Below are 11,561 nucleotides of genomic sequence, written 5' to 3' on the forward strand. Positions count from 1 at the left end.
AAGATCTGATGACAAGCTCTGCCATGCAGCTGGAAGCTTGGAAATTAAAGAGGTGAGAGATTTAGCTTTGCTGAACCAATCTCCAAGTCCCTCAAAACATCAGATCACAGGAAGAAATATGAGAAGGTTGTATGGCAGAATGGTTAAAAAGGCAGAGCTTGGAGTTAGACAGATCCAGGTTCAAATTGCAGGTCTCCATCATAAACAAGTTGTGTGACAGGGCAAATTATTTTCCCAGCCTCAGTTTCTTCATACGTAAATGGGAAAATAGCACCTACCTCATGAGGCTGGGCTGTTGAGAGGATTAAATGTGAGAATGAGTGTAAAGGCTTAGTGAACTGCCTGGCACACATAGTAGGTGCCAAATATGAGGTGGCAACTACTATACTACACAAGATCATTTGAATTAGGCAGAGGCAGAGAAGCAAATTCAGTCTAGGATCTTTGTAAGGGCGCTAAGAGTCGGACACTAGAGAGAGCTAGTGTCAACACCATGAGCAAAGATGCAATAGAAGGGGGATTGTAAGGAGGAGATGGAGCCTGGACTTGGAAAGTGGATCAGAGTAGAATCCAATCAGGAACAAGGTAGGACAGTCCAAGAAAACGGCCTTGTTGGGCTGGCTTAAAGTATAAAGTAGGGGCTGCTACCAGAAACCTGACAGAATAGTACCTCATGCACTTCCGCCTTCCCCAGAAACCAGCCTCCAGGAATGAGGAATGAGCCAAAAATGAGGGTTTAGAGTGTTCTGGAGCTTCTGTTAGAGGTGCCCTCCAATACTCAGAAAACTAGGATTCTGGAGACCTGGATCTGAGTCATGACTCCGCACCACACTAGCTAGCTGTGTGACCTTGGACAAAACATATTTTTATCTATAAAATGAGATTAATAATCTTGCCTATTTCACAAAATAGTTATGAGAGGCAAATAGAAGTGCAAACTGTGAAATGTTGTGGACATGTAAGATGGAGCCGTTATGAGAGGCTGAGTGGTCTGTGGCAGTTACCCCAGAATGAAAGTGAGCATACTCCTCCCGGAGCCATTTCCAAAGGTCCCCTCCTCACTCCATCCCCTGCATTTTGTCTCACTTGGAAAAATCAGGACCAACATGTGTTATACCCAGAAGTTTGGTTGGCTTCACAGAAACTTCTGGAGGCTAAGAGCAGTCAAGGAGAATCAGCCAGTGCATGCTGGGATTGTGTGAACAGAATAGTGAGCAGTAATGGGGCTGAGGCCCAGAAGGGACAGTTAAAAGAGTCCATATGACTGTGATTAGAATATCATAATAAAAAATAATTGTCATATATTCAGCGCTTTACAGTTCCCAAAGTACTTTCTCACCTAAGTCCCACTAACCTTTGACACAACCCTGTGATGTGGGGTTTATTATTCCTAGTACTCAGATGGGGAAAACTGAGGTTTGCATTAGTGAAGTAACCTGCCTAAGACCATATAAATGGTTTGGTTGATCTCAGTACAAGGTAGGGTATTCCCTAGGAGTGGATGGACAATCCTGATCCTGAACACCACCTGTCTAGGAGAGGGGGCAGGAAGGAGAGGTCAGCTGAAGAGAAAGCCTAAGCATCAATGTGTCTACATCTGGCTTTCTCTCTGCTTGTGGGAGAGAAAGAAAGAGAGCAACACACTCTTCCCACTGCCCCCACATCCCCAACAAAATTAAACCTCAGAGCAGGAGGTGCAGTGGTTAAGCACTTGGCTGCTAACCGAAAGGTTAGTGGTTCAAACCCACCAGCTGCTCCAACAGAGAAAGATGCGACAATCTGCTTCCTGAAAGATTACCCGTCGCTGTGGAGTCGTTTCCGACTCATAGCGACCCTATAGGACAGAGAAGCAGACCACCACATCTTTCTCCTGCGGAGTGGCTGGTTGGTTTGAACCGCCTACCTTTCAGTTAGCGGCCGAGTGCTTAACCACTGCACACCAGGGATCCTCCTTAAAGAGTACAGCTTTGGAAACCCTATGGGGCAGTTCTACTCTGTCCTATAGGGTTACTATGAGTTGGAATCGACAAGACGGTACATAACAACAACAACAGCAGGACTGAATAGCAGAGGTTTTCCTCATGTCACAGGGCCAGGGGAAGATGGTCTCTGCAGTCACAGAGAGATGCCCTCTTACTCAGTTTGCATGCACACGATCTTCAATTCTTCCAATTGCTCTTTCTAATTTATTCAACCAGGGACTTAGCTGGTCTCATGCCAATCTAAGAGATATACCATAACAAGTGGAGCAGAATTCCTCAGGAAGAGCAATTAGCAAAAATTGAGATTGTCCCTCTATAGGACTGAGAGCAGAGAGAGAGGAATAATAACTCTCACGTCTCTCTCTGTCAGATTCTAGATAAACAGATGTTTTCATACTTTTTTATTTTTCCTATATTGTGTACACTGATACCTCTCCTCAGTGACATGAGAAATATGAAATGTCATGTGATATGAGTTTGTACAAAGAGATGTATGGCTATATAGGGGTATACACAATAGCAAAAGGGAAGATTCCATTTGCAAATATCCATGGTGTCTCCTTGTTCTGTGTTGATATGTTTAATCGATACAAACTGGATTTTCTTAATGTATCTTCTATCCTTATTGTAGTGGCAATGATGATAGGTGCATTAAAGTTCATCTGAACTATGCATAATTAATCAAGTGACTCTCCCTGAGTTTGTGATAAGAACTTGGGGAAGAGATGACAAAAGCAAAAGACATGGTCCTGCCTTCTAAGATCTTAGGAAGGAACTGGGAAAGCAGATTTAGCACCAGTGCAACAAAAGCCACAATACAAGGCAGTTGTTCATGATGGACTCAGAAGAGAGGGGAGATCAGGGTAGACTAGAGCAGTCAGGGAAGGCTACATGGAGGAGGAAGGACTGGAGCTGCAAGAGGCCAAGCACAGTCAATCAGCTTACAGTTTTGAAGACTTGCTGTGTCCTAGCCCCCTGCTGGGTGAGGTAGAGGATGCATAGAATCATAAGGAGCAGTGAGTACCTCCAAGCAGCATAGCTCAGTATTAACTCCCATCAGGATATACTGTTGGACAGCATGAGGGAAGCAAGGCTTTTGAGCTGGAGAAAAAGTGATCAGCCAATAAGAAAATGAAACAAAATGTGGACAGAATTGGCAATGCCGGGGGGGGCAGGACCCACTCCCCACCCTTAGAAAAAGTATAAATCTAAGTAGGCAGCAAATTCAATCCTGTTCTGCACCCATCCTCACTATCATGTGATGGAAAATCTTTTCCCTTTCTTTAGCCTGATTAACTTCTACTTATCTGTCAGGTCTCAGGCATGGAGACTCAGTGAGCCAGAGTGGACACCCCCTTTGCTTTTGAGTCAATTCTGACTCATAGCGACCCTGTAGGACAGAGTAGAACTGCCCCCACGGGGTTTCCTAGGCTGTAAGTCTTTCCAGGAGCAGACTACCACATCGTTCTCCTGCGAAGTGGCTGGTGGGTTTGAACCACCCACCTTTTAGTTAGCAGACAAGGGCTTAGCCAATGCACCATGAGGGCTCCTAGAATGGACACAGAGCTTTGGAAATGCAGAGCAGAGATGATGGAAGTGTCAGAGACCACACTTAGTCAGGATTATTTTGGTTACAAGTGACTGAAACTCACTTCAAATGAGCACAAGAAAAAAAAAGAGGGAGTCATGGCGGGAGGGGAATTTGTTAGCTCATTACTGTAAAGTCCAGGGGTATACCTAGCTTCAGGCACAGCTGGAAACAGAGGATCAAATTATATTTTCAGGATTCTCTTTCTCTGTCTCTTAGCTTCACTCTGCTCTTTATTTGCTCCATTCTCAGGCAGCTCCAGGCTTGATTTCTACCAATTTAACCTACCTGATAGAGAATGCTTCTGCTTTAATAGTTTCAGCAAAGGTCCTTGGTCATATCCCTATTCTAGGATCAGCTCTTATGTCAGGGGATGAGACATTCTGTTTGGCTAAGTCTATGCCTGTGCCCATCTCTGGAGTTGGAGAGCAGGGTCAGTCCCACCCAAACCAGATGAACCACAAGTTGGAGAGTGTTGATTTTCCCAAATAATAATTAGGGTGCTGTTTCTAGAAAAGAATGGATGTTGGCCAGGCAAAAAATCCCAGCTATTCAAAGGAGGTAAAAACAGATTATTCCACAAAAGACATCCAAAAACTGGACCAGAGGAGAATAAGAATGGGGTCTACCCCCAGGGAAATGGGAATGGAAGGAACAAGTGGGCAGGGTTGTGGGTGTAGGAGAAAACCAGAGGCAGCCAGCTGAGTCAGAGCAGGCAGGCAGTCATTACAGACGGTTGAGTAGGCTCTGTTCTGCCAAGAATGACTGAGGGAGTCAAAATGAGGTTGAAATCCAATCTACGTTCCAAGTGGGAAGCTTTGTGTCCTGGAGTGGAGCTGCCTCCATCAGGAAAAACAGTTCTTTTGGGTAATTCACTCCAAGGTGTTATTTGCTAAACAAGCCTGGAGTAGAGGGGCAGCATCCATTCAGAGACAGCCTTCTCCAATTTATATAAAGGTGCTCTGTGGGCTAGCAGCAGCCCTGAGAGCAAAGCTCTCTCTTACCCCAGCGCCCTGTGAGAAGATGTAGAAATCCTAGGTAGTCTAGGACTTCCAGCAGAACTAGTTGGGCCTCCTAAAAGTACTACTGCCTAGCAGTGTCCTGGAGGTGCCTGTTACCTCCACTTCACACAGATAGTAAGAAGTATTTTCCAACTGTGTTAGTTCATAGAGTGAAGAAGGCTGCTGATAAAGTGAAAGACAGCCTCTCCTTCCTTTGAGAAGAGGACAGGGGTACACTTTAGACTCCGAACCTCTGTGCATATTGTTCTTTCTACTCCTCTATCCCCCAACCTTGGTTGTCCCTTTGGGCAACCATAGTCCCTTTTGCTTTCCTTTGCCACATTGTAATTTTCTGATTACTTGTGGAGCAGATTGTCCAATGATGCAAAACATATTTTTCTGTGAAATAAACCAAGCAAGAGGTTGGAAAGTTGCATAAGTTGTCTAGGGACCTACTAAAATAAAGGAAATGAGACATCAATCATTTCTCTAACAAGATTCAGAGATTTTGAAATATGTTGAGGTAAACCAGACTGGCTTTGAACACAGGTTGGTGACAGGGAAGGGCAATGAGGCCCTGGACTGTCACTTCCTCAGAGAAGTGTACCCTGGCTCTATCATAGCTCCTTACCTTATTTTATTTTCTTCATTGCATTCATAATTACCTGAAATTATTTCATTTAATGAAAGTTTGATGAGAGTAGGGACTTGCCTGTTTTATTCACTGCTGTATCGCTGGAACCTTGGGCAAATTACTTAGTCTCTGCTTTTTCATTTGTAAAATGTACCTTTCTCATGGGGTTGTTGTGATGATTAAATGAGTGAGTATAAGAGCTTAGATCAATGCCTAGTATATAGTTGACACTCAGTAATAGCTAGCACTTATATTGTACTTACTATGTTCCAGGTACTATTCTAAGCTCTTTATGTATATATTGATTTAATCCTCAACAACCTTATGAGATAGGTTTTATTATTATCCATATGCGATAGGTACTTAATACCCTCATTTTAGAGATGAGGAAACAGCGGATATTTAACTTGCCTAAGCTCACACAGTAAGTGCGGAGCTGGGATTGAAACCCCAGAGTCCCTGCCCTTAACCACTACACTGTACTGCCTTTTAATAAATCCTTCTAAAATGAATAAAATCACCAAGAGAATGGAAAGAGATGGAACCTGTGGAATGGCTCAGAAACCAAGACAGGTATTAAAGGAGAATCATAATTTAGAGGTCTTTGAGGCAGTGATACTGGAATCTGTACCTATTCTGTCTCCCTGTGGACTGATGTGTAACCTGGGGAAATGTCTGTGAGGGTCATTCTATAAAGTAGTAAACAAACAAACCAAAAAACCAAAGCAGTTGAAGTGGAGTTGATTCCAACTCATGGAAACTGCCTGTGCGTGAAAGTAGAACTATGCTCCATAGGGTTTTTAATGGCTGATTTTTCAGAAGTAGATTGCCAGGCCTTTCTTCAGAGGTGCCTCTGAATGGACTTGAACTGCCAACCTTTCAGTTAGCAGCCGAGCATGCTACCACGTTTACTCCACCCAAGAAAACCAAACCCACTGCCGTCAAGTCGATTCCAACTCATAGTGACCCTGTAGGACAGAGTAGAACTGCCCCATAGGGTTTCCTAGGCTGTCAATCTTTATGAAGCAGAATGCCACATCTTTCTCCTGCAGATTGGCTGGTGGATTCAAACCGCTGACATTTTGGTTAGCAGTCGAGCTCTTAACCACTGCACCACCAGGGCTCCCTTGCTCCAACAACAACAAAAAAAACCAAACCCATTGCCATTGAGTCAATTCTGACTCATAGTGACCCTATAGGACAGAGTAGAACTGCCCCATAGTCCACCAAGACCCCATAAAGTAGTAAGGGGCGAGAAAAATCTTGGTTGAGTGTAGCACTGGGATGGGGTATTGTCTTCACATCCTGAAGAGCCTCTAAGGCCTGGGCAGGGATTCACACTAAGAGCAAGAGCAGGTATGGGTGCTGGAGAACTTGTCCCATCACGCATCACATGGGACACGCCCTAAGCAACTCACTCCAGCACTGACAGGAACAGAAGCAGAGGAAAGAATCTCTTTCAGCTGTTCACTTTCCAGCTGCCTCTGACTTTCGAAGCTGCACCAGTGCTTTATGGGACACTACAGAGGCATTCTTTAAGAAACAAACTCTTAAGTGGTCCAACCAGTTACTTTGTTTTTGCCACCACTAGAAGGTGTGCTCCTGGAGATAAGGGAACAGGGTCTTATTTCTTTCTCAATCCCACATCCTGCACAGATGCTGGCACATTAAGGGTGTTCAATGGCCATTTGTTGAATGACGAGAGTTGGATGCTTGTTCTGAACAGCTGGGATGATGCCTGACAAGGCAGTTGCTGAAATCTTAGACTTTTTAGCAGATGTGCGAAGTTGCTGAGGGTATTTGGAAGGGCGTTGGAAGGATGGAGAAATCACAGTTAAGCTAGTCCTGGAGGGGGATATGAGGAAATGGTTTAAGTGTTCACATAAGTTTAAAGCCCTGTGGCCAAAGGTCTTGTTGAAATGCTTTCCTAAAACCACTGCAGTCTGCTTACAGTGGAAAATCTTTATCCGGTTTTTCTTCAGGGATAATTTGGCAGCAGTATCCTGAGTCCACTATCAAGCATGTATGGGGACACCATTTTTCCAAGCTCCCAGCTTCTCCAAGAGCTGCCTGGATCGTTGTGCCTATGGAAAGGGAGACCTCTACCCCTTCCTTAACGGTGTGCTTCTGCCTTTTATAGTCAATATATATAAGGCCATTGAATCAGCTGCTAATTGTCTAAATTAAATACTTGGGTTGTTTCCGTGTGACTCAACAAACCGACTCTTTAAAAGAACAGTAGCTAAAAATAAGAGTAGCAATTTCTCTTTCTGTATATATGTACGTATATACATATACACACATATATACACAGTATGCATGTATATATATGTGTTTGTGTATATATATAAGTTTTACTCATCATATAACAAATTTCTTTACAGTATACTGAAAATATGATTCTAAAAATATTTCTGTTCCACAAACCTGCTCATCCTCAGCAGATTAGGTACCAGTAAACATCTCTTGGCTACTAGGATCAAGCTCTTTACCTTCCTTCATCTTCTCCCCTTTGCAAAGGACTTCCCCTTTTAGGTAAGCAATTTTTCAGGCTGTCTTAGAGCCTGTCCTTCCTTCCCCTGGCAGTGGAATGACCATCCTGTCAGGCCCCTGCTAGATTAGAGATGCTGACAAACTATTCCCTCATTGAGATGATCTGAAAGATAATAACTTAATATGTCATTCCTCCCAGGGGAGCTGCTATCAAGTGGAAGTCTTCAGGAGGTGAAGTCCCTAATGGTAGACTGTCAGGCACTGTGACAGGCTAGCAGAAAATAATAAGAAAATTCCCTATCATTACCTCATTAATTCACTCAAGAGTGTACGCGATCTTTTTATTCATTCATTCAATTACTAAGTACTTCCTGAGCACATACTGGAGCCCTGGTAGCGCAGTGGTTAAGAGACTGGCTGCTAACCAAAAGGTCAGCAGTTCACATCCACTAGCCACTCCTTGGAAACCCTATGGGGCAGTTCTACTCTATTCTGTACGGTCACTGTGAGTTGGAATTGACTCCACAGCAATGAATTTGTTAGTTGGAATTGACTCCACAGCAATGAATTTGTTTTTTTTTTTTTTTGAACACATACTATGTGATAGGCCCTGGGCTAGATGCTAACAGTGATAAAACAGACAGGGTCCTTTTTTCTTAGAAGCAATTTTTTAAAATATACAATTTAAAATAATAACAAAAAATATAAAGTATCTTGGAACAAATCTAACAAAAGATGTGCACAGCCTCTAGGGAGAATATTATTCAATTTTATTGAAAGACATTAAAGACCTAAATAAATGGAAAGATGTACCATCTTCCAGGACAGCAGCTCAATGTTATAAGTTGTCAATTATCACATGTAAAAAAGATCTAGAAGCATCTATGTTAAAGTGTTAACAGCGGTAATCTCTTGGCAGTTGTAATATGATGTTTATAGTTCCTTATTTTTGCTTACCTGTGTTTTCTTACTTTTTACAACGCATATTTGTGCTTTCATAATAATAAATATTAAAAAGGTACCAATTTTCCTCAAATTTATGCATAGTTCCAATGTAATTCCAATAAAAAAATCCAATAGGCTTTTTCATGTAATGTATCAAGCTGATTCTTGGAAGAACCAAGACACTCCTGAAGAAGAAGCTGGTGGAGAGATTTGCCCTACCAGATAACAGAGCTTATTATAAAGCTAAAATAATTAAGATAGTGAAATATTGACACAGGTATAGAAAAATACATAAAGATTCCAGGGAAAAAATTAATACACGTACAAAAACAAAATTTATGTCACAGAAAGCATTTGCAGATCAGTTGGGAAAGTACTATTAAAAAATTTATTATCTATAGGGAAAATACTAATTTTATCCCTACTTTAACCATGCACGAGCATCAATTCCAGGTAGATTTAAGACTTAAATTTGAAAATCTTAAAGATTATAGTATAATGTAAAACAATAAAACTTTTAGAAGATAAAATAGAAGACATTTTTGTGATCTTAAGGTAGATAAGAATTTCTTAATTGGAGACAAAAATGTAAATCATAAAGAAAAATATGTATAAATCCAATTGCATTAAAATTAACAACTTCTGTGCACCAAAAGACACCATATTATGAGTGGAAAAAAAACAAGGCTAGTAATGGGGAAAGATATTTACAATATATAATTGACAAAAGGAAGGCAGAAAAATGGGCAAAAGAAAAAACAATTATTTCTTAGAAAAGGTAACATAAATAGCCAATAAATACATGAAAAGATGTTCTGTCTTGTTAGTAAATTAAATTAAATTAAAATCACAGCAAGATACTGTATCTCACCCACCAGACTGACAAAAATTAGAAAGTCTGATAACATTAAGTGTCAGTGAGGATGTGGAGCAACAGAAACCCCCATTTAATACTAGTTTGACTGTAAATTAGTATGACTTGGGAAAATCCTTTGGTATTGTGTATTAAAGTTTAATTTGCACATATCCTATGACCTTGCAATTGTGTATATCTATGTGTCTATACAGAGCCCTGGTGGTGCAGTGGTTACGAGTTCGGCAGCTAACCAAAAGGCTGGCAGTTTGAATCCACCAGTCGCTGCCTGGAAACCCTATGGGGCAGTTCTTCTCTGCCCTATAGGGTCGCTATGAGCCAGAATCAACTTGACGGCAATGGGTTTTTGTATATATAAAAGAATGTCCACCAGCAGCATTGTTTGTAAAAACAAAATGTTGAAAACAGCCCGTAAGTCCATCAACTATAGAATGGATAAATATGTTATGGTAAATTCATACGATAGAATATTATACAGAACTGAATATGAATGAACCATAGCTACATGTATGAACTACTATGATGAATGTCCAAAACAGCCAGGTCACGGAAGAACACATACTGTATGACTCCATTTATGTAGGCCTGAACAGGTAAAACTAAACAATATATTTTGGCTGGATATCTTTGGTCTACCCCTTCAGATTCACTCTCCGCTCTTCTTCACCCTGCTCTGATTTCCAGGAGGATGAGCTACATGGACTCCAACAGCCTGCTTTGACTTCTGGCTTCTGTTTAGTTTTGGCTAATGGGAAGCACCAGCAGAAGATTACAGAACTAGAGGAAAATATGGTTGGGATGTTTATTCTCTGGTACCTGCCTTGGGGAGTACGTGGATGGTACAAATGGTTAAATGCACTTGCCTGCTAACCAAAATGTTGGAGGTGAGTACACCCAGAGGTGCCTCAGAAGAAAGGTCTGGCAATCCACTTTTGAAAAATCAGCCATTGAAAACCCTATGAAGCACAATTCTACTCTGACACACAGTATTGGAATCAACTCTAAGGGAACTGGATTTTACCCTCGGTGCAGGTTGCTGTGGGCTGTTGGGTCCCCTCCATTGAAGGTCTCAACTCCTATCAGCTGGCCTTCTCCATACAGCCCACTCTGTATCTGACATCTGGTAACGACTCCCTCCCCTCCCCCTCTCACTTAAGACCTAGAGTGATAAAGACCACTGTTACTAGCCTCAGGATAATATCCTGTTCCTATGGTTTTACCATATACTCTGTCTGCACCTTTGTAAATAGTCCTTTTAATAAACTCTCCTCAAATTATCCTAATTTGAATGTGCCATCTGTTTCCTGCCAGGACCCTGAGTGATACAATATTGTTTAGGGATACACAGATGCTGTGGTAAACTTATAAAGAAAAGCAAGGGAATTATTAACACAAAATTTAGGATAGTAATTACCTCTGTTGGGGAGGGAAACATGATATAAAAAAAGTCACATTACGGACTTATTATATACTGGTAATATTTTATTTCTTTAGCTAGGTCATTTGTAGATGTGTATTTACTTCATGATTGTTCTTTAATTTGGTCCCATATGCTGTAATCAATCTTGTATATATGATATATTTCACAATGTTGTTGTTGTTGTTAGGTGCCGTCGAGTTGGTTCTGACTCATAGCAACACTATGTACAACAGAACGGAACACTGCCCGGTCCTGCATCATCCTCACAATTGTTGCTATGTTTAAGTTCATTGTTACAGCCATTGTGTCAATCCATCTCGCTAAGGGTCTTCCTCTTGTACGTTGACACTCTACCAAGCATGATGTCCTTCTCCAGGGACTGGTCCCTCCTGATAACATGTCCAAAGTGTATGAGGCAAAGTCTCGCCATCCTTAGTTCTAAGGTGCATTCTGGCTGTGCTTCTTCCAAGACAAATTTGTTTGTTCTTCTGGCAGTCCATTCAATATTCTTAGCCAACACCATAACTCAAAGGTATAGATTCTCTTTTGGTCTTCCTTATTCACTGTCCAGCTTTCTCATGTATATGAGGCAACTGAAAACACCATGGCTTGGGTCAGACACAC

Source organism: Trichechus manatus, unplaced genomic scaffold, assembly GCF_000243295.1.
Source record: "Trichechus manatus latirostris isolate Lorelei unplaced genomic scaffold, TriManLat1.0 scaffold00015, whole genome shotgun sequence".
Lineage (NCBI taxonomy): Eukaryota > Metazoa > Chordata > Mammalia > Sirenia > Trichechidae > Trichechus > Trichechus manatus.